We start from the raw sequence: 24,488 nt of genomic DNA, 5'->3' as shown, positions 1-24,488 counted from the left end.
AATGAAAATTTGATATATGGCAGACGGTTTACATTTCAGACTTAACCGTGTCAGAGTAAGTCTTGTTTTTCCTACTGGAATGACTTTGGGGGAGCTTGTCAGGTGTAGAGAGGAGGGAAGATTTTGCCAGCTGTGACCAGTAAAGACTATTTTCTCTCACAGTAGCACCGGCTACAGAAGCACAGTAATTGCTGACAGTGTGATACCTTATGCCCAGCTACCAAATCGTCACTGGTTTTTTTGGTTGTATTGATTTCCGTAAGATTATTTTGCAAAAGGAGTTCAGGTGCAGGCGTTTCCCTTTCTGCTCGTACGTGGTGGGTTGGTACAAGCTGGTCAAAGTCATTCCTTTTCCTTCGTGCTATGGGGCTGGCCTGGAGCGAGCGGGCAAGGCACCGACCGAGGGATATCCTTCCGTTTGCCGAACGGCCTGCCGACTTCCTGAGTTTCTGTTCTGACTGGAGAAGTCCCTGACGCTCAGCTTTGTTTTAAAAACGATTTAAATAGTATTTTTGTGTATTGGTGCTTGCTGGGGAAAGTGTGCTAGCAACACAGGAGCCCACCGGTGATACCTCACACCGCGTGCTGCAGTGACCCAGGTACAGGAACATGGGTAGAGATGAAGAAAACTACTATGGAAAACACGGTAATTTACCTGCTTTCTTACGACAATTCCTAAGCATCCGAATCTCATTTATTTCAACTGGGTTATTTCGATTTACTTTAATGGGCTTGGATCCAGCCCCAAATGGTTTTCTACAACTTTTTCAATTATTAGCAATATCCTAATTCTTTTCCAGCATGACATTTCCATAAACTGCAAATCAAATGTAAACTTTATATAGATATTGTCAGTTTTTATTTTGGATAAGTAATTTAGATTTGTTTTTTAAAAATCATTACAGTGCATAATGAAGGGCAACAATTAAATTCATTTGTGGTTTGGAGTCAGAATTGGTAAATGAAATATTTTGTGAAGTATTTCCTGTCATGATATTAAAATTTAATGTTTGAAAGTTTCCTATTATAAAACAGCCTGTGAAATAGATCTGTATCATCTGCAAAGAGAGTATCATCTCAGCTTTTAATCCTAGCAAAAAGATGACTGTCATTATCCTACACCACTGCTTTCTTCCTAATGCCTATCAAACTCCTAACGCTTGGAACTTGCTTTCTAAATACATTTGGGCTTTATAGCTAAGGAATTAGTTTACTTTTACCAGGAGCTATGTAAATACTAATAACATAAATAATTCCCACCTTACCCCCTGAAGAATCTTCTCAGTTTTTAAAGAATGGTAGTAATTAAGTAGGGAATTTGATACCTGATTTGGAAAAATAAGAATGAAACAAACAGCATTTTTTTTTCTGTTGTTCCATGAAACTATGATCACATATGGTTTGGTAAGGAATGTTCCAGTCACGCTACAGACTACTTCTGTCGGTGAACTTTAGTGTACTTTTAACGTGGAATGTAGTTACCTTTTCCTACGTGAACTGCCGTGTTCTGTGGTGGATTTATGCAAGAGCGGAGTGTCAGCAGGAGACGCTGCCCTGTGGCAGCGGGGAGCGCCTGCCCGAGGGTTGCAGCACTGCAATAACTACTGCTGTTAATAACTGATGATATCTCACAGCGTCCTTCTGCTTCCCCGGCGGCAGTAGACATCTCCATCCCAATCAGAGCTCGTTTTCTGGAGTGCTATGTCTGTTTTTATTTTCTTGCCTATTAATTAGTGTATATTAGTTTTCATTGTAGCAGTATTGTGGAGTTCACCCACTACATTTGAATATGCTCCATAAATACATGTAGCTTTTGCCATGTACTTTCTTTGTTCCGTTTCAGATGCACATAGGTATGACATAAATAGCAAAACTTGAGCTATTTACAATGATGGACGCTGTTAATAATGATCTTGTTATGGAAAGGACACTTGTGGTAATGCACTGCATCTTCCCCAGCTGGTTACAGAATCACAGAATCACATGGGGTTGGAAGGGACCTCTGGAGATCATCTAGTCCAACCCCTGCCAGAGCAGGTCCACCCAAAGCAGGTTGTGCAGGAATGTGTCCAGGCGGGTTTTGACTGTCTCCAGAGAAGGAGACTCCACCACCTCTCTGGGCAGCCTGTTCCAGGGCTCTGCCACCCTCAAAGGAAAGAAGTTCCTCCTCATGTTTAGATGGAACTTCTTATGTTTCAGTTTGTGCCCCTTGCCCCTTGTCCTGTCACTGGGCACCACTGAAAAAAGACTGGCCCCATCCTCTTGACACCCACCATTTAAGTATTTAGAAGCATTGATCAGATCCCCCCTCAGTCTGTCTTCTCCAGACTAAACAGACCCAAGTCCCTCAGCCTTTCCTCCTAAGAGAGATGCTCCAGGCCCCTCATCATCTTTGTAGTCCTCTGCTGTACCCTGTCCAGCAGTTCCCTGTCCTTCTTGGAACTGGGGAGCCCAAAACTGGACCCAGTGCTCCATATGGGGCCTCCCCAGGGGAGAGCAGAGCGGGAGGATGACCTCCCTCCACCTGCTGGTCACACTCTTGCTGATGCCCCCCAGGATGCCATTGGCCTTCTTGGCCACAAGGGCACATTGCTGGCTCATGGTCATCCTGTTGTCCACCAGGACTCCCAGGTCTATTTATGTTATAGGTCTTTACGTTGTAAAGCCATTCTGCTTAATGGTAACCTTCTGGAAGCTGGGGAGATTGCTCCGTCATCAAGCTTTCTCCGTACAACACTGACTGCAGAAACTTCTGTTAGCAAAATGTGTGTGGCTTCCCTGCTGAAAGTCTATTGTGTATTTGAAAGTCTGCCCTGCTGCCCTACCAAGGAGATCAGAAATCACTGCTTTCTGTCTGGAAAGTAAACAATGCATAGTGTGTGAGAAGATAAAAATGCGCAAGCACGTTAAAAGGCATTTGGGCATGCTGGGTCTTAGCTGGCTGTAACCAGATGGTAAAAGCAATGTGGGGCTGGGTGGGCTTCAGGAGATCCATTTGGCTGTCTCTGTGCTGAGACATGGGACGTTGTCCTACGCTCTTCCCAACAGGTATTTGTTTTTAAATGGATTCATTCTTAAAAGCTTAGGGTGAGAAAAACTTAGAAGTAGGCTTGGAAAACCAGTTCCACCCTGTAGCTGCACATATGTTCTGAAAGGTTTCCTAACGCTGATCAAAACCATCCTTGCTGTAAATGAAGTTAGTTTCTCTCTCTGGCAGAGGAAGCTGAGAACAGCTGATCACTGTCCATTTTAGATGGTATTTGGAGACTCGATTTGTGCTCCTTCCCTTAATCACAGTCATTGAGGTTTGCATTCATTTACTGCTCTTTGTGAACCTCTTATTGTCTTTTACTTTCTCCAATTTGTATTTATCTTCTGAAATTCTAGTGCCATAATCTGGAAATAATTTTTCAGCTGGGGCCTTACATGTCACAAGCGCCAGGAACAGTGACCTCACCAGTCACGCTCACACTTTTTGAATGTTGTGCTTTTTTTTGCAAAGGCATCGCTTTACTGACTCGTTCTCTGTTTGTGCTCTGGTGTAGTCCTTTGCAGTTCTTGGCAGCGTTGCCGAAAGCAGTTATTCTGTATGGACTTGTGAATGGAGTTTGTCTTTATAACTTCCGTCAGTGCACGAAAATCTCTTTGAGTTGTTAAATTGTTTATCAAAATCCCTTCAATTCTGTTTCCAGAAGTATTTTAACACCTGTCACCTGCACAGTTTCAAAGTGCTGTTTCCAGTCAAGGGATGGAGCTAACTACTAACATCCAGGAGTGAGAAATTGGGGTCTTAGTGGGTGACTCAGTGAAAGTGTTTGTCGCCAAAAGCAAGCAGACCGTAAGAAAGAATTACAAGGAATGGACTGAGAGCTAGTAGAAAAAGTCATTGTATGATTGTATAAGTCACAGCCAGTATTTGTGGTGAATATCCTGTGCAGTTCTGGCCCTTCCTTTTCCAGTGATATGTAGTAGCACTGAAAAAGATGCAGAAAAGGAATACAAGCATGACCGAAAGTATGGAATGGCTTATGTACGAGAAACAATTGAACAGACTAGAACTCTTGAAGACAGACAAGTAAAGAGGAACATAATAACATGGAAAATTACCAGTAGCGTGCCATGTTGCCATGCAGGTATGAGCTGACTGATGGCAACCTTAAAAAAGACAAAAGGAGGTCGTACTTCAGTGTTTCATTAACCTGTAGTACTCTGTGATGTAGGGTACTGCAGATGGTTAAAGTCTGTGCAAGTTAAATAGGGATTTATGAAATGAATGAAAGCAATTCACCCACAACTATTGAATGCAAAGTCACTACCTTTGGTTCAGAAAAGTGCAGTTGCAAATCTCTGTAATCTCAATTTTAGGGAAATGCCACTATGTTTGCCTGGGTTTTGCATTTCCCCTCAGGTGTTCACTATGGCCCCTTGTTAGATACAGGGTATGGGTTCAGTGGACCTTTTTTTGTGATCTGTCGTGGCTGTTCATGCGTGCTAAGCGTGGTGCTGTATGAGCGATGGACAGAGGCTCACTTCAGTGTGCCTTACGGCCAGAGCTCGTCAGTGGGGAGCAATGGTACAGACTCTGAGTTGTCCTGGAGAGAAATTCCTTTGTAGAAATACTTATTTTTTAGAAATTGCTGGACATAAAGGTTCTTCAAAATACAGGTTTTGGCCCAGCATTAGGTATAGTGTATGGTGCACTTGCTTTCTGGAGAGCGGTGGGTTCCCATAGTACCTGTGTAACAGCGTAACCTGCATCTCCCACTCCCCGGCATTGCTGTCGTGTATCACTCCTGCAGAGTTTTAGCTTTCCCCATCTTTTCTGTGTTAAAATGTATTTGCTTTAGGAGCTTGGTAAGGTGGACCCAAGCACCTCAGATGAAGGGCAAATAGAATTTTATTATCTGCTGTGTTTATTGTACTGGTCTGTATGTAGTTTGATAAGGTTGTTCTGATATAGACTAAGAACAAAGTTAATAAGTAAATTCTGCATTTGAGAAGTTGCTGAATTCTTCTCAAATTGATTTCTCTACATCCTATCTCTAATTGAAGAAAATAGATATTTTTTCTATGGGTAAGGAAAGCTTAGACTGGCAACACCCTTTAATACCAGGTACATTCGGAAGAGGCGATCCTTAAGAAAGCAGTGAGAAGACACTCTGAAACAGTAATCTGTATTGTATCGTTGACATTTGAATGAAGGAGTAATTTTCGCTGCACAAAATTTGGTTCAGTAAATCTCCATAATTACTGAACTTAAAAAAAAAAATCCCATGGAGCTGAATAGCTAGCTTCAAAAGGAAAAATCCAGATCTTGGTCTGTTGAATGAAGCACTGCTGCTTTCTCGTCATACAGCAGCTTGAAACTTGAAAATTTAAATTCTGCCATAAATCTCTTAGTTTTTCCCAAGTGAAATCATGCTCATTGAAGTCCACGTTTGAGCCACAGATCGGTGGGTTAGTATTTGGCAGTTTCTTAATACAGTTTGCTTTTGTGTGGTGTGAATCAATTGGAACTACGCTAACCAGGATAGTCACGTGGAAAAATGCATCACGTTTGACGACTCCTGTCTGTAAACTCTGGCCAGATGTTACTGCCTGTTTCTAGGGGGGACCTGGCTTGACCTTCTCGTCATTCTGAGATTCATGTAGAGCAATGGCCGTGTTCAGGGATGTATCCATAACCAATGTTAACTAACCCTGCTCTGCCTCCTGTGCTGGGATGCGGTGGGTCCTGGGGAGCTAGAGGAGATGTGTGGAACACGTGCTCTCCTGCCCACTTGCGGCTGTGCCTCGTCTCCGCTCTGGAGAGGCCGGTGCGGGTACCTGGCCCCTGCGGGTGCTGTAGAGCAAGGTCAGCACCCACCTTCTGCCGTCTCCGGCCGTGCTCTGTCATCGGACAAACCCAGCGCAAAAAGGGAAAACCTGCAACCCTATCTCTGTAAAGTCCTGTAACCAAAGTGGTGGGAACCACTATAAGTCTAGCAAGTGCAGACGTGACTCCAAACTGTTCTTTTAGAGAAAAATCAGAAGAACTTAGTCTGGAGGTTCCCTCACTTGCTGCCAAACACACTCAGATTGTGACTGTGAGACATAATCGTTGTTGAGTGTGAATGAGCGTTGTGCATAGGTGTAGTGCTAGGATGTACGCTAAAGGTAACTTATTGTGTGGTAAATGAGGCCCTCAAAGTATTTAAGGTGGAAGAAAAAAGCATCGATCTCATCTACAAAAACTAGGTAATTGTGTCAGTGAATTACTGATTTTGCCTGCATGAGATGATTTTAACAAGACTGATTAAATAGGAATACATGGAAGATGTTCTTCAGACTGCTGTTAACACCCCCTCTCTATAGATTTTATTTTGAATAAGGACATATTTTTATGCTGTTTTATTTTAAATGCAGGTGAACCAAGGAAATTTGACCCAAAGTTCAGAGGACCTATTCATAACAGGTAAATACCTTAACTCATTCTATTTAATTATTTTGATTTTGCAGTGAACTGGAGATAAAAATTTTTATTAACAAAACTTGTGAATTTGATTCTGCGATTCTTTGACATCCGAAGACAGTCCTTACCACCCTTGAGGATGTACGATTTGACTGTGTGCTTGTAAGTTCTTTCCGTTTGAATGCCAGCGCTGTATGCCTCATACTGTCTAGTGCCTGCTCTCCCACCGTGTGCTGATGTAGGCAGGGCCGTTTGGGGCGTCGTTAAGTCCTGGGGTGCCCCGGCCACGCGCTGCAGTCTGTCTTGTTCCCATGCAGCAGGGGACGGGAGCCCCGGCACACGCCATTCCGCACTTTGCAGCTGGTTTTCCTGCTCCTGTAGTCCCCTCATGCAAGGATTTATTTTGTTCTCTCTGGAGCACAGCTACGTGTGTGCACGGCTACGTGCACGCCGTGGCTGCCCGGCGGGGTCCGTCCCTGCAGAAAAGGGACAATGTCTGACAGTGACAGCGGGAGAGCCCTGTCAGAGACGTGGCCGGTGCCGGAGCGGCTCAGCCCTGAGACCCTCGCTCCAGGGAATGGCTTCTGCGTGCATGAAGAGCGTCTCTGGAGAGAGCGGGACTGCCTGTGGCACTGCAGGGCTGGATCCTAAATCACTGCACTTTAACGGTGTTTAGAGCAACCTGTTGCTGTGCCTCTCCCTCGTGTGCACGAGGGGTGGTGAAATGGCTCTGCCTGCAGGACTTCTCTTCTTTTTACTGTTACTGCGGGGTACAGTTGGCATCCGGTTTTGCCCTGTGGCTTGCTGTTCCGTCTGCGCGGTTGCTGTGACAGCTCCCGCAGTTCCAGGGTTATACACGTGCTGTTCTCACTGCACGTTCCACAGCAGCCTCTCAAAACCACAACCGGATGAATACAGCACAACGCGACTGTACCACGTGTGTCCAGTGCACTTCACCCTCTTTGGTGAGATGGTATTGTTGGAAACAATATAAAAAAGATAAGTTCCCTAAACATGAAGGGTCTGGCTTCGTTGTACAGTAGACCCTAAGGCGGCGATGGCTGCATTGGTGCTCACTGAGCGCTTGGCAATGGGGTGCGCTTGGGTTTAGATTCAACCTGCCTTTTCTGCAAGGCACCTGGTGACTTGCCTGCCCTTTTGGGGTCATCAGCACAGCACCCTGCAGCACCCTACGGACGTGCCCTTGAAGTAGTTTAAGATTGCTGTTAAGTTTTTTTAAAGACAATGAATGAACTGGGTTTTTTTAATTCCTTTTTCCAAGTAGTAAGATAAATGATTAAGAACCACAGTCTTTGAAGCAAATAAAGACTGTCTAGTTCCTGTGAACAAAATGCCTTCTCAGAGATACTCCGAAGAGTTCAGCAGGAGGAAAATAGGCATCTTCCCTGAATTTGTTTCTGACTTTGGGGCTTCCCACTTTTCTGTAGGAGAAGAGATACTAGGAACCTGAAAGCATACACTTTTGTGCAGACGAAGGAGTGCTAGCGATGCACGTGTGGGTGGGGACAGAGCTGGCGGTACACCTTGCCCTAACGGGCATCATTCGTGCACAGTGAGGCTGGGGAAACACCCGTCTTTGCTTTCTGCTGATAAAATAATTTGTCCTGCTCTTAATTTTATTGTCAGTTTTTGTTGGTCAGGGAAAGCTTGGCTTCATTTTTTTGAAAATAGAGAGGTTTCTCGGGACATAAGCTGCAAATTGTACATATCTGCATTGAGCTGGAAAAGGTCACGTCCCGTCGTGGTGACTGCTGAAGGTGATGCGTTTTTGGAAGTGCTGTAGAGCAGAAATGATGTTTTGAAGTTGTTGAGCACCAAGCTATTCCCCAAACCACTAAAAGCCTGAAAAGCTGAGAAACAGAAAGCCAAGTCTTAATAATGATGTATTAATGTCTATTAAAAGAATGGATAATCTGACAGTTTTTGTCAGATGCATCCTTTGCAAGTAGATTCAGTTATCTCAACTTTTTTTTAAATAGAACTGTTGCCAGTGGCTAAGGTGTTGGACAGTGGCGGGTAAAAGGAGCGTTCAGCAGGGCAATGTGTGCTAGTACCCTCCTTCTCAAGGGGGCTGTGTGTAGAGTTTGGTGTATTTCACGCAAACGTCTCTTCACTGAAGAGGACTAAGCTGCAGTGGCTGTTGATTGACTCTGAGGCAACCAGCTCCTGAAAATCCAGCATGATGCTATCAGCTTTATGTCTTTTATTGGTATGACTACATTGTCAGGGTGTTTCCAGATGTAAGTGTAACATAGAGAATGTGTTCTAAAGTAGCATTTACTATCCTTGTGAGAAGAGTAAATTAGAGAACCACAAGTTATTTATCAATTTTATCTTTCTCAGCAGAAAATTTATGACAGCGAAGAACACTGCAGCCTTCTGGTACTCACACACACTGTTCTCATCTACGGAAGATGTATTTCTTCTTTTCCTTTCTGAAAGCTAATAATTTTAGAAATAAATGGAAATGTTCGTTTAGGGAGTTGATCCTAATCTGAGAAGTATCTTTATGATACTGCCAGTGAGACTTTGTATGCACTGTGTATAGGAATGAATTTAAGTGATAGTTTAGGGATGTTATTAAGTGTTCATCTGTGTACATTACTACCGGAAAATACTTGTAAGGTTTTATATATTGTATCTACCAAGAGAGTAAGCTTCAAGGCTGAAGCAGTAGCTCTGCAACTTCTCAGCTCAAAATGATGTAGCGGGAGTTTTGGTAGAGGAAAAGAGAAACTCCTGGTGTTCCCTGTGAGCTGAGGTGGAGATGTCTACCTTCCTCAAGCCAGAGATGACGACCAGTTTATCTGAGTTCATACCAGACAAAATCTAGCACGTCGTATTTTCAGTCTAAGCTATCTCTGATTCCTCAAAGGCAGAAATTTCCTACAACCCATCTTTCCCTGCCTCCAGAGGTTCACCCCTGGGAACCAAGTAAGTCGGGCACCTCTCAGTTTCCCAATGTACCAAAACTTGTCTGGTGTCACAGCCCTGAAGCTGTCTGTCTGTCTGTCTGTCTGTCTGTCTCTCCCATTGGCGCTGAAATGGTCTCTCGCTGGGCTTCAGGCAGGCTTGTCACGCAAGAGGGCAGCTCTGTTGAAGGGTCCCGGTATTTCATGCCAATGTCAGATGAAGGAGGGATGTTGTAGGGAAGGCTTGTGAAGCTAAAGGTTCAGAAGGAATTTAGATAGAATGTGTTAAGCTTCTTTAAGAATAAAATAAGCATTTCCTCCACCAACTTCATCATGAGATATCTTAAATATGTTTGTGGATAAATCAGTCAGATACCTTCATTCAGGTGGGAAAAAAAGATTCTCCTTTTTCTTAATGCAGTTATACTGCTTAGGGTATAAAATGAACTGTCTTCCTCCATTTAGATTTTCTCTAAGTTCCAGTAAGGGAATGTATCCAATCAGTACGATCATAGCATATTTTTCTAAACTGCTTTGGCAAAACCAAATTATTAAATCACACTTCTGACTTGTCTCAAATTTTGTGGAATTTGTCCTAATTTTTTCCCTTGCCCCTTGTTATTTTTCTCCCTCCTCTATGTAGTTTTTTGGATTTTTCTTATATTTCTCTTGCTGGTTAGACACATTGTAGATTTTTTTTTTTTTCTTGTTATGTTTTAAAAACTCCTGACACCTCCTGGACTATCTTTAATTGTTCAACATTCTTCTAGAAATTCAGTGTTCTTGTTAAGACAAAGATCGCCTTTTCCTCTGTGATTAGAAAATTTAGTTAATGGGTTCTCATGCAGATTGAATATCAGTAAATTTCCATAACCATTTAGCTATCCTCTTCAAGAGTTTGAAAAAACCTAATAGAAATACCTGACCTTAGCTAGCAATACAAACTTCACACAGATATAAATGTGTCACTCATAGATATCTGCATGGCAGATCATACTGCGCTCAATATTGCAATAATAAACATTTTTTACATTTAAATTATCCTTTGCGCTTTCTAAATTAAATAGCCTGCTAAAGATGTTACTTAGACTACACTAAGAGTCTACTGTAGGTAAATGTTGGTAGAATATAAAATTATTTTTCTTGCTACTGGTGCTTTGTTGGTCCATCTATGTTTTGTTACATGTTGTTGTCTATATTATCATCATGTGCCGTGCACTTGCTAAGATGAGTGGGGAAGCCTACATTTTCCTTTGAGTTCTTGTTTCGTGCTTCTAGTTTGGGGCACACAGTGTCTACAGATGTTGCTCATGTGCAGACGTTGAGTTTTCCAGAACTAAACAATCCGTGCAAGTCAGTGCAGATCAGCTGTACTCATTAAGACAATGCAGAATTTAAGTTGATGGAAAACAGCTTGTGGTGAAAACTTGTATAAATATCTTTTTCTGTGGAGTTTTGGCCTCCACAGTAGAGGTGACAATTCTTGGGGGATTTTGAAGGAAACTTTTTCTGCAAACATTTAGTTTATGGGCTCCCTGCAGATTTATTCAGCTGTGCAGGATGGATGCCCTCAATGTCACTGTGCTGATAGATATACCCACTTGGACTGCAGATCTTGCCTCTCAGTTCAGCCCCAGTGAAGAAAGGGGTCCTCAGAGCTATTTGCGGCGTTGTATGGCATATGTATTGTATAACATCACCTCGGCACAGCATGATTTGGGGAAATCTCAAGACACAAGGGCCGGAGGAGCTGGGAAGCGAGGACACTAGTGGTCACCTCAATGTGTCAGCAGAGCTGGAAATGGTGACCTTAAACTCACACTGTGAACGTCTCGAGCCTCGTTTTTCTCTGTGGTTGCACCATTTGTAGGTGTTAATACACTGCTAGCGCTGTTTAACTAATAAACGTTGTAGTTTATTGCTGGTGCAGCATCTTCAGTGAAATTGCACTCGTGACAGATTGGGCGTAAAACTGCCAGAGAGAGGTTCTTGTCAGTCATTAACGATTAAGTGCATGAACTGGCGGTGAATAAATGGCTTTTATGCACTAATACTCTGTGCAGATGATTTTATCCTTGCATTCATTTGTTTGCAAGGATGCCATTGCATTACATGCGCTGCCACGTGTACCACGGCAGGAGATGCCAAGAAGGCAGGATGTTTCTGAGAGAGGGTGGAAAGCAAATCAGGCTCCATAAATTAAGCGAAATGACAGCAGTAAGCAGTAAAATGTGATGTGGGAGCCCGAACTGTGCACTTAACCAAATGAAGGTCCTTTATTACGTCACCCGAAAATGATGAATCTGATGGTTTTATTAGCAATTTATCTCTATGGAAACTCCTGTGTTCACATACATAGACGCACTGTGTTTTGGTTCAGATTATGGAATTTGGTTACCTAAAAAGTACTAAAACACATCAAAGTTACCAGTACTATTAGCAAAAGCATTTTTAATGTTTTGTCATCTATACCATGAGAAATGTAAAGTGCTTTTTCTCATTGATCTCTGAACATTTACGCATAATTATTATATAAAAGTATGATAGCACTGTCTGTAAGAGAGATTAAAGCGCCCGTATGACAAGCAGCATTCTCAGTTCCTGTTCTCATAATCATATTTCCATTAATCCATCTTCTTTAGGGTTCGGTTTAACAGTTCAGTCTCCTGAGTGGTTTTGTTCATTAGCCTAAAACACTGAAAAAGCAGATTTGCCATAACAGATCTCCTTCTTATTTTGAAAAAATTCATATCAAATCTATTTTCAGTTAGAGCATGGCTGGGTCATTTCTGATTCAGTTTCAGTAATAAGCATGAGCTCTCAATATCTCCTGTTTATGAAGAGACAGTTCCCATTGTTCCAGTTTTGCAGCTTTGGAAACTCCCAGAATCTTCTCAGTATAACCTTGTATCTTTACAGACTTATTCTGATTTATTCACTTCTGATGTTTTACAATTTTTTTCCTCTTCTGTGGAGGCTTGTATTTATGAGGTAATATTATAATCTCGCTGAAAGTGAGCTACTTGAGCTAACAATGATGTTAAATGGAGCCAGGGTTTCACCTGTAGTATCCAGTAAAATAAGGAATTATTTTGTATGAACAAAAATTGGTCTGTATGGACTGTTCCAAAGTTTTCTGAAGGCACCCAAAAGAGGATTTATCTACTTCTTATATATTTTTAAAATATTTATATAACGGCAGTATTTGGCAACAGTGAGTTTTACTAGGTACTGTGCAGAAGTTTGTGTATTACAAAGAGCAGAAAATCCTGCATTGTGGTAAAGAGTTTGTGAGTACTCGCTTGCGGTGGCTCTAAAAGGAAGCTTTAGCACAACTGGGTGTAACCTTTAATTGCATTTAGGTATCATAAAATGAGACCAGTGAGAATTGGACTGGAAGAGGTTTTTGAGACTATAGGAGCTGTAATTAAAGTATTTACGGTGCCATATTTCTCCTGAGACATCTTGAATTGAATATTGTACCTCTTAAAACTGCCTCTGGTGGGGTGAGAGCCAAGCTTGAGCAGTGTCAGAACTGATTCCGAACAGAGGCTGGGAAAATGAGCAGCATTATTTCAGCATCGCTTCTTCTGCTTTAAGCAGTTGTCCTTTCTTAGATTACTGTCATATTCACCTTGAATCCTGTGCCACCTTGGCCTCACTAAAAATTGAGTTCAGTGAGATGTGTCAGTGAAAACTGTGTCCCTCTAGAGAAGTGTACAGGATTTTTCATTCCTTTTCCACACCTGGAAAAACTGTTCAAGTTCTCCAATTGTTCAAAGGATATGCTCTCTTTATCTCCTTTATGCTAAAGAATAATGGTTCTCTCTAAGAGGAAACATAGTTTGGAAAACGAAAAGGGTGGTAGATGCTAAAAATGGCTGTGTGTCAGTTGGATTTGGATTCTAAGATTTCTTTTACTGGTGAGATGCAGTTTGCGTGCCCTCGGCTCCTTGTGCAGGTGGGCAAGCAGAGGTGGCCATCGCTCGCTTCACGAAAGTCATTTACTTTATCGGGAAGCCAGCGTTGGCTTTCCCGGGGTGGCGGTTGCTCACTCCAGTGTCACAGAAACACAGCAGAGGATGGGGTCGAATCAGAGCAGCAGCAGTTTGGTCCTTTGGTCCTTCAGCCTGGGACAGCCTGGGGCAGCTCTGGATGCTCCGCCACAGGAACCCTCCCAGATGGGGCCATCACCTTCATACAGCACCTTCTTCACCAAAACTCTGCCAGGCAGGCAGGGCACGGCAAAGCACAACAGTGACTGAAGTCCCTCAGATGAGGAGGCCCTGGGCAGCACACCCTTTTACACGTAATTCACTCCTGTGTTAGTTAAATCCAGACTGTAACTATTTTACTTCCGCTTGTGAATTGGCTTGTGAAGGAGACACCTGCTTGCCCCAGCCGGAGCTTCGGGGCTGGTGGTCCCCATGAGCAGGCACTGACCTTCAGCTCACCTGGGAGTGTCAGACTCCATGGTGATGACACTCCTGGAACAGCTCTAGTCAGGGTCAGACACTGGAGAAAAATTAGAGTAGTGGTCTGCATCTCCGCTCCTCTGCCTGTGCAAACTTAATGTGCACACGAGTAAGTAGAAGACAATAATTTAATCGCATACTCCATTTACTCACTGGCTCAGTTTTCACACTGGAGAGTGCTGGTTTTTAATTGTTTGTCTGTAAAAGAAGGTATGGCTCTCCACGAGGTGTTGGGTTTTTTTTTCCTCTCCCTAAAGCATATTCTGGTTGCATTAAATGAGGTCAAGCAGCTGAGCCAGAATTTTGTGCAGAAATCAGGGGTAGTTGCATATAGGCTTTTTTTTTTTTTTTTTTCATTTCACACTGCTATTCTTCCATTCATACGCTATTTATAATGCAAGTAAGTTGTGCTGAATCTTTCTTTCTCACGTCATTTGCAATATTTGATACCAGCGTTAGGGACACGCTGAGGCAGATGTCCTCTGGTAGCTTGTACCATAAGCGATCTCATGGATTCAGTGTTGTAAGGTACTACTTGTTTTAAGAATATTTGAATCTTTTCCTCAATGTGTTTTCATTGCTGTCTACAAGGCAAAAGGCAGACACATTTATTTGCCGGTCTTGCTGCAAAAGCAAGGCCTTACTCCTCAAACTCGATTTTGTGAGTAGGGCTTCTACTAAGAGCAGACGCAGACATCTTATTCTGATGTTAAAATACCCTGTGACACTCGGCATTTTGAAAGGGTCATATTAGAGACCTTATTTTTAAAAAGTGTTTCTTTCTGTCCCCAGGCGCTGTACAGACACTGTTTGCTGTGTGATCTTCATAGTCGTCATTCTGGGTTACATTGCGTTAGGAGTTGTGGGTAAGTGCATGCAGGTATAGTAGTGCTTTCATACCCGGGGAGGCAACTCTGTGAATGTTAGAATTTTTAACTGGGATGTCCGTTTTGCTTTTACCTATGTAAGGTTTTCCAATCAATAAGTAGTGCCTTGCCTAGAAGCAAATAATGAATTAACATTCGGTGTCTATTGTAGTTAAGAAGGTGTTCAAAACCACGTGCTTACTGATGAAAAACTCAAAATTAAGTATGTTCAAGTAAAAATGACAGTTTTATAATTTTGCCATCATAAAGGAACTGCGGTGGAAAAATTCACTTTCATTTGTCATTAATCTGACAGCAAAAGTTAGAGATAAACGTTTTGGTTTTAAGAGACTATTTGTTCTGTAAAATATTACTGAAAGAACTTATGTGAGCACTAACAAGGAGAAGTAAGAGAAGTTACGTCATTTATTGTGGGATCCAGAGTTGTTTACGCATCAAGATACTCATTAGTAATAGCCATTTTATTTTTTTTCTGTGAGAAAATTGTATGAATGCCTGTGTGCGAATGGACAGATGGTGCTGTAGAAGCGTCCTTACTGTGTATTTGTATGTCTGTCTGAGCTCTGTCAATTGGCTTGTGAAAGATCCTCTTGGCCCTGCCTTACATAGAAGAAAAGCCGTTGGTTTCCTTCCTAACTCTGTAATACCATTTTCTGTTCTGTATAGAGAAGAGGACACGTTCCTGTGCAACCTGCTCTGGGTGGACCTGCTTTGGCAGGGGTGTTGAACTAGATGATCTCCAGAGGTCCCTTCCGACCCCATATCATTCTGTGTGATTCTGTGATCTCCATCCTTGGGGATATTCAGAAGCTGCCTGGAGGTGGTTGTCCTGGGCAGCCTGGTGTAGGTGACCCTGCCTGAGCAGGGGTTTTGAGCAAGGTGACCTCCGGAGGTCTCTTGCAACCCCAACCGTTCTGTGACAAGCTGCTGTCTGCCTCATGAAAGGATGACTGTGAGCAGGACTGCTTTAACCTGGGTGATTCCAATAACTGTCTGAGAGAATACTCTCTCCCCCCACTAAATTGTATGGGAGCAAAACATCCCCCAAGCCGCAGTGCTGAGCTGTTTCCTCTCACCTGCCTGTGGTAGCTGAGCACTCAGCACATTCTGAAAAGTCTGTTCTCTTTCTCAAGCGCTGGGAATTCTCTGTGTATATTTTTTTCTTTCCTTTATTCACCTGCACTTACTGCCCCGTCACAAGCCTTTATGTCTTCAGGAAGATGGAGAAGTGAGGAAGCAAGTGGTATGTGCCAGCAAGCGAGAGAGGCATGAGGACCTTTGCAAGGAGGTGCGAAGCCCGCACTAGGAAGCAAACACCAGGGTAACAGATGGCTGAAGATACTTGCAGGTGGAAGGAATTATTTCTTTTCAAAACTTTTTTTTCTTATTTTTTTCTTGTCTAATCTCTTTGAGCCTCTATTTCCCAAAAATGAAGGGTAACTTGAGATCTATGAATGTAAGAAAAGTGAGCAGAGCAAAAGGTGGATTCAGAAGCTGTTCAAGCTGTACTTGATTTTGTGCCACGCTTCTAGAGATTACAGCAGCGATAGGATTCTCACTGGGATTGGATCAGGGAAGAGGGTCCCTGACTGTACTCTATGGCATGATCATACAGTCAGTTTCAGACTGACTTGAAACGCAATCTTTTGACAATTTTTTCACAAGGTCAGTGTCTGTGATTGTGATGCTGAAGTTAACATCGATGGCGTCTGTGTGGAGACAAGTCCAGGATCTCTTTGTTTTGCAGCCACTACTGAATTCTCTGTGTGCAAAGTTGTGCATGTCCTCTCTCGTCACAGTTCTGGCACCTGGTGGGATCCTGCGCTATGGAGCGAAGCATTCATGGCTGAATTGGATTGTTCCCACTTTGCTTAATTCCTAACTAACACCAAAGTCGATTTGACTTGTGAAACTATTTGGAGCAGAAGTAGTTACTTGACTGCCAGTTACAGGAGATTGGAGAGGCGGTTACCAGAATACACGTGCGATATGTGTCTCTGCTTACTAAGCCTGCTCTGGAAGAGACTGAAGAAAAGGAGGTAAATGATTAGTCCTAAGAAGGAACAGTAGCTGCTGGGCTGTGCACAGCTGTTGCAGAGCTGCCGTGCCTCCCTCTTGATGCTGATTGCCATATCCGAAGGACATCCCTCTCCTGTCAGTGCTGTTGTCCTCCTCTTCTTCCCTGATTGACTGGTTCTCCATGGATGTTCTGCTTTCTCCGTCTGTCACTGCTCAAATACAAAGCCAGAGCTGAAGAAGCTGGACTCAGAGCAGAGGAGCGTTTGTTGTTTTCTTGAGCGTACAAATGCCCCGGTGACTGGTGAGAGCCCCTGTGCCGATAGGCAGTGCTCTGAAGTGCTGCCGCCTGGACAAGGGGACAGGGGAGCACTGGCAGTTTCTAGCTGTACGGAACTCTTGTGCTGCCAGGTCTTGGCTCTCTTTCCTCACTATATAAATCTCCTTAATTTTTTGGCTAGAACTTTGTCAGCTTTGTACGTGCAGGTTCCAAAGGACTCCATGCGCTAGATGTTGCAAAAGTAGAGAGCGGCAGGACTGGCCAGTTCCTCGCTTCTTCATGTCTGTGATCCCAAACAATGCAGTCACTGTGATGTGAGACAGTGAATTAGTCATATTCCCTGCTCTGCACGTGCAGCGCTTTCCTACTGGACACAAGGCATCTGCAAACCTCATGAAACATTGGTTAGAACTAGAACCTGTTCCTGGAACCAGATGCCGAATTTGTAGCTAGTGCCTTTTTCTACCTTTCTTGCAGAGAAGATTTGAATTTTCAGTCTGGAAACATTTATTTCGGCTCTAAATCCAGATCCATGTTTTCCTGCTTTTCATCTTTCCTTGCACTGTGCTTCAGCTATTCTTTTTACTCAGTTTACTTAGTTTGTTTCTAAGTAAAAGATGAGATCAGCTTTGGTGCAGTTCCAGGGGCAGGCCTTCTATAATATACATGAGAGCCAAGGAAGTTCACATTGAGAGAAAACAGATTATAAATCATAGAATCATAGAATGGTTAGAGTTGGAAGGAACCCTAAAGGTCATTGAGTTCTAACCCCCCCCCAGTCCTTAGTCATGAATTATGCCTTATGGCTTATTATGGGGGGGGGAGGGGGAAATGTAAATTTCTGCAGTTTCTTGAAAAAGTGTGAACGCTGCTCTGGATCCCTGTTTAATTTGGCTTGAGAAGTAAGCAATAATAAATGCAGGTTCCTTGCACAACTGCTGTGACTGAAGTTGTGAGTCAAATTTTGCCCTCAGTATTGTAGGTATAGGTCACATAGGCTTCAGCTGTACCCGTGTCCGTGTAACAGTGGGCTAGAATTGTTTTATGTTTCAGGGGGGCTGAAACGTAGTCTGAGTGAAAGGTAATCAGTTCTCCTTGAACGATGAAACCAAACCATTTTTGATACTGGCCTTTGTTAGTTCTGCTTCAGTGATGGCTGCTGTTGAGTGACTACTGAATAGAAATAGTTATTCAATGATTTATTTTTCTTATCATTCTTTTATCTTTACAGATTAACTAATTGCGCTAATTTAACATTCTGTGTAGTTTTCCCTCCCATCAAACTGACTTAACTCTTCATGTTTATTTCAGAGACACTGAACTTATCCGGGCGATACTTTACAAATGTTTAGCCTCCTAATTTAAGATTATTTTAATTCAGAAAAGTGCACATAAAAGGCAGCAAGTAAGTTTTCTTGGAAAAGAGCCTCACATTCCAAAGGGCAGGTTAATTCAAAGTAGTAACTCCTGTTGTATTGCTCCAAGGGATGCTTGCACAATACCAGTGTTATCAGCATGGATTTGCAAATTCTGTATTGTGTGTGCTATTACCTGTTTCAATACATTAGTAAATTGCTTGTGTTAAAAAGCCCTGAGAACAATTTGGCAGGTTGGTTTCTCCGTACATTAAAGCATTACAAATATACCTTTAAAGGAAGCAAGATAATGATATGAAAGGCTGCCCTTCAAAAATACACAGTAGAGGGAATGAGACATATAGTATGAACAGATTTGTCATTCATTTTTAAGTATCACAGGATGCTGTTGTTCTAATCACATTTTCTTCTTGATAGGGAACTTTCCAGCCTTTACAACCACCGACATAGCCCATAGAACACAGAAAAAAAGGTGTGCATCTGATAGACATTTAGTGACAGACATTAGCTATTTTTGATACTCTCCATGTGTGTTGGCTCCACATCAATAAAAGGACCGACACAACTGCGTACCTCCTGAAAAATGCGATACTGGTGTCATAGGACGTCACATTGCTGCGCCGAGGGCTGTCAACCGTGTAATATGGTTCAGCTGTTCTTTAATTTTCCTTTTTAGCCCAGATGTTTGTGCCAGCACTCAGACTGCAGCCTTATGGGCACCAGAGCATGCTGGAATAAAAATTTTATGTGACTGGATTCCTTTTCATTTAGTGCTTGATAGTGAGTCACCGATAGTGCAGTGCAACATGAAAACATGGTGCTGCTCTGGCAGGCTGGCTCTTACAATAACCTTCTTCACTCGGTGAGAACTGTTGAATTAGGTATTTATTCTTCACTGACTAGGTCAGAAAAATAGTGTATTTATCACATGGATTCTTTCACTGTCACTGCTCGAAATTTGCAAAGAAGGGGACAGAGGATTAGGTTTATTAATGAATGTATATGTTGTAAATAAGACCCAATTATTTTTGTTTCACTTCAGAATTTAGCTGAGAGGCATCTTCCTCCATCCACCCAGCAGCTAATCCCAGTGATGGAATTGCACAAAGTGTGCTAAATGTATTTTTCAAAAGCAGATTCTTTTTAATTGTTTTATTAAAAACATGACTGAAATCTTGGGCACGCGGGACAACTACTGCCAAGCAGGGGCAGTTTTAGACAATTCAGTAATGGCAAAGAAGGTACAATCTGAACAGAAATTTTATTCAGAAGTGAGCAGTGTGTTCCATTGTTTATACTCTGCTAATGTCTGCTGATAATTGAGAAGCACACTGCAAAAGATAAGTGATTAAATTTGAGACCAAGGTTTGATACAAACCCAGTGAAACCAAGGGAGCCTTTTGAAATATTTCAGCAGACTTTGTATTCGAAGTGAAAGGAATGTGAGGAGAATACTCTGCTCTGCCCGTTGGACGAGCTGAGTTTTACCCTTGCTGGCTGTGTTCGTCCACCCAACCAGGCTGAAGGAATCCAGCCGGGGTCACAGGGACCCTTTGTGGGGAGAGATCCTGAATGAGACTGAGAGAGCAAAAAAACAAACCAACCCAACCAACGTTATGTTGCAGTGTTCGTCTCCTTTCTCCCAATTTGGTCTGAGGAGTGAAAAATAATTCCAGGTTTAATATGCTGTGCTGTTTGGGAAAGGGATGGTGTTGGCAACAGCAGCGACTACTTCCAAATTATCTATACAAGGCAGGTGTAAGTCTTGCTGCAGATTTCTCATCAGTGGTTTGAATCTGGCATGGTGGGGCTTATCTCTACTGCTTCCTGGTTTGCTGGTGTTAAAGAAAAAATGCAAAAAATTAGTCCCTTTAATAATGTACTGAACTAATTTTGGGGCTGGGAAAACACCGATGTATGAGAGTCATTAACATCACATAAGTACGGCCCCAGAGGTCGTTAGGTCTGTACAGGAGCTTGATCCATTTGGGACCAGGCTTTTGTGTGTATGAAAAACAAGGTCATATTAAATTAGAAAGAAAAGCTCCCTCTTGTCAGAGTGATGGTGGAAGAAAGTGTACATGACATAACCTACAGACTCATTGCAGTCGCCAGAGAGCCCTCTGCTCCCTGCTGCCATGTGCACGGGGGAGTTATCAACTGTCCGGGGGAGTTCAAGGGAGCTGATGCCTCCCAGATGTTCCTATTAAGTAATGCGACTGAACTAAATAAGTGGGACCTAACAAATCAAAAAAGTAAATGGGGTTTACCACTGGTGAAGCACTTTAGCTTTCTCTGAGCATCAGAACACCAGAGTTAACCTGAAGTATGTTCAGAAAGTGTTTGATGCCAAGCAGCAGGTTCATTTACAAACTCTGAATCACAGGAAAACTAACACAGGTTAAAATGAACTAGCAGATTCGTTTTCACAGAATCACAGAATGATATGGGGTTGGAATGGACCTCTGGAGATCATCTAGTCCTCCTGCCAGAGCATGTCCACCCAGAGCAGGTTGCACAGGAACGTGTCCAGGCAGGTTTGAATGTCTCCAGAGACGGAGACTCCTCCGCCTCTCTAGGCAGCCTGTTCCAGGGCTCTGCCACCCTCACAGGAAAGAAGTTCCTCCTCAGGTTTAGATGGAACTTCTTATGTTCCAGTTTGTACCCATTTCCTCTTGTCCTGTCACTGGGCACCACTGAAAAAAGACTGGCCCCATCCTCTTGACACCCACCCTTGAAGTATTTATAGGCGTTGATCAGATCCCCCCTCAGTCTGCTCTTCTCCAGACTAAACAGACCCAAGTCCCTCAGCCTTTCCTCCTAAGAGAGATGCTCCAGGCCCCTCATAATCTTCGTAGTCCTCTGCTGTACCCTGTCCAGCAGTTCCCTGTCCTTCTTGGAACTGGGGAGCCCAAAACTGGACCCAGTGCTCCATATGGGGCCTCCCCAGGGGAGAGCAGAGCGGGAGGATGACCTCCCTCCACCTGCTGGTCACACTCTTGCTGATGCCCCCCAGGATGCCATTGGCCTTCTTGGCCACAAGGGCACATTGCTGGCTCATGGTCATCCTGGTGTCCACCAGGACTCCTAGGTCTTTCTCCTCAGAGCTGCTCTCCAGCAGGTCACCCCCAACCTGTCCTGGTGCAGGGGGTTATTCCTCCCCAGGGGCAGCACCCTACACTTGCCCTTGTAACTTTGTAATTTTGGTAACCTAAAGCTATCCCAGGTGAAAGGTGGCATTACAGATTTTCTGTAACTGTTTGCGAGTCACTGAAGATCTGTCGTGCATCCGTCCCGAACATGTCAGTACGTTTGCAATCTGCTGCTCGGACATCTTACATAGGTTCTGCCTCTACTGCGCGTATCATTATTGTTAAGCGTTGTTATTCTTGCCAAAGTGACCTTGAGGAAAATGACAGTTTCACAAATGACTAAATATAGTGTCACAAAGTTGAGAGAAAATGCGGTAATTACAGAGAAGCAAGTTCAAGGTGGTTTGCATAGATCAAAGCCTAAAATGTATGCGAAGTGGGCTTGTGACATTCAGTGCATACTGCATGAAGGGGAAAGTTGAGACTAAAATCTTTGTAATACCTGTAATCTTTTCCACATAATACAAGCACAAAGAAATGTTTGGGAGAAGATTGATGGTCTTTTCTAACGGTTCTCTAGCTGCCTGACACCTTTTTAGGGAGTCAGCTCAGGGTAGTGATATGGAATTATATTCTAGCATTATATCTTACTTTCAGGTGGTATTTAAAAATAAACCAAATTTCCATTATTCAGAGTGAAATCAGCAGATAGTAGTCAGAAGAGTTCAAAGGCTGGTCATTGGCTAGTCATGAAGGAAGCTTGGTCAGGTCTGCACACCACGGCTTAGAAATAATGATACCAATAGTGGGAGCTGGTGTGTGCTTGATCCTCAAAGCGAAATAATGGTGCAGGTGAAAATGGCTTGGAGAAGAAATCCTGCTTCAAAGTGGAGAAAAGAAGGTTAAAAGTTCAATACAAACCTCTCTTCCCATTCAGAGCTATGGTTCATGCTGGCATTTAATACATAAGTTGCCAGGTGCGGACCTAAAAACCAAAAAATGGGGCGGTTGCCAAGTGAGAGGTCGGGAAATGTTTTCATTTACAAAATGAGGGTTTGTTTCCATTCTTAGTGCAAATGGAGTCCATTAGATTCAGTCACACCCTGTGTATTTCTGTCACACGCCCAGGTAATCTCATTAATTTCAACGCCATTGTGGTTGTCTGAATGCTCTTTGTCTACATAGTTAGTTCCTCTTCTTTCCCCTTTTAATAGATGTTATTTTTAAAGTCCATTACATCATATCTTGGATAGAAGCCAGATATACATGCCCTGAAGGTAAAAGTGAACTGGCTTGCTCCCTTACTGATTCATCCATATCTTAGTACAGTTTAGTTTGGTTTATATTTTAGTTTTTCATTAGGAAATTTACAAATCAATACTCTTCAGTGGTGATCAGCAAAGATTGAAATGGTCCATTAGGGGCGATACATTTTCATGCTGGCCAGTTTCAACTCATAATTGTGTACACTTGTCTAAAATGTTAAGAGAGATGTGTATATTTGCAGCTTGGGTGCACGGCGACCCCAGGAAAGTGATTTATCCGACTGACAGCTATGGGCAGTTCTGTGGTCAGAAAGACACCGTCAATGAGTGAGTACTAAATCCATTCACAGACCTTTATTACTCACACACTATGAATAAGATGTGAGGTTTCAAATCTCTTTGTCTGCTTGGGGTTCCTGAGGGAAGTTGAATAGACAGCGACACTTACAGTATTTATTCCAAATAAAGTTCAGAAATAGATGAGTTGCTCAGTGCAAATCTAGACCCAAATTACTACTATAATGCAGTTGTTTTCATAATTCAGAGAATATTTTTGGTAAAGTATCAATATAACTTAAAGATTGCGTCACTGATTGCATAGAAAGTGACTGCCAAAGTTTGGATAGTTAATAACCCATTGAGTGATTCTTCTGTCCACCTTGGGATAAGAGTAGTCCTAAAGCATTGAAGTCTGGCTCTCGGTTTTTCTCAACTTTTTTTTGGCGCATGCCAAATAACAGAAAAGACCATAAGGAAAAACTTGTTTTTTTTCTGGTGTTTTATCCAGTGCCAGTAGAGAGGAGACTGAGTGGTCTGGGAGACAGGCAGATGTAACCATGCCTTCCTTGGGGATATCAGCCACACATCTCTATTTACTTGTCTCAGTTTGCCAGACTTTTTATATTTTGACTTGTGAGAGTTAAATTAATTAGTTGATATCAGCAGAGTACTTCTGCGTGAAAATAAGCGCTCAGGAAGGAAAGGTGTTGCATCAATGTTTTCTCTGCAAATCTAAGTGTTTTATGACACAGAATTTAAAAAATAGTTTTGCTTTTTCCCTCATTTTCTCCCTTTTAAAAAGTAAGCACTAGGGACCCTTTATGCCCTTGTTACTGTCAAGAAGCTGGATAATCTGCAGGAAGTAAAACAGAAGGTAGTGTTTGATAACAGCTCTTTGCTGCTTCTTCCTTCTCCTGTTTAGTTTTCTGGGAAAAAACCTGAGGAAACCCCTGTCCCAAGGGCAGTTCAGAACGGGAGGAGCAGGAGACAGGGAGTGGAGCAGAGGCAGAGCCAGGACTTTATATCCTCTCGAGGCTTTTCACGGAGGAAACAGACTGGATAGTGTAAGAAGATCTGTTCCGCCCTCCAACTAAGATTCCTCACAGCAGTTTTTGGAGAGTCCAACTTCCCAAAGATGAAAAACGAGGAGAAAAAGTAGTAGCATTGTGCATGTTCCCCTCACTGCGCCCCTCCCTCCTCACCCCCCAGTTTGTCCTGGGTCCCCTCTATGGTCTGTAGGAAGCGGTGGGAGTCTCAGACATCACGCACTGTGTGGTGTGTAGCCAGGTGCTTCTCTCTGATTCTCATCATCCACTGCCATTCCTGCTTCCTCTCTGTTACTCAAGTCTTCCCTTTAGTTATTTCTTGCAATGTGGTTTCCAGTTTATATTCACAAATGTCCCTCCACATACGTGATTGCTGGAGAATAATACA

General features: G+C 42.9%; 1 protein-coding gene across 1 annotated transcript in view; it reads left to right on the top strand.

Annotated features, from left to right (window-relative positions):
• The first annotated feature begins 6,411 nt into the window (after window positions 1-6,411).
• SLC44A5 (solute carrier family 44 member 5) overlaps window positions 6,412-24,488 on the top strand; it is a 47,142-nt gene continuing 29,065 nt past the window's right edge. The window contains exons 1-3 of the mRNA XM_074151741.1: window positions 6,412-6,454; window positions 14,652-14,725; window positions 23,018-23,102. The gene's annotated coding sequence lies outside the window, so the exon portion shown is untranslated. The remainder of the gene's footprint in view (window positions 6,455-14,651; window positions 14,726-23,017; window positions 23,103-24,488) is intronic.

Source organism: Numenius arquata, chromosome 8 (assembly GCF_964106895.1).
Source record: "Numenius arquata chromosome 8, bNumArq3.hap1.1, whole genome shotgun sequence".
Lineage (NCBI taxonomy): Eukaryota > Metazoa > Chordata > Aves > Charadriiformes > Scolopacidae > Numenius > Numenius arquata.
This window is presented reverse-complemented; position numbering and strand designations above follow the sequence as displayed.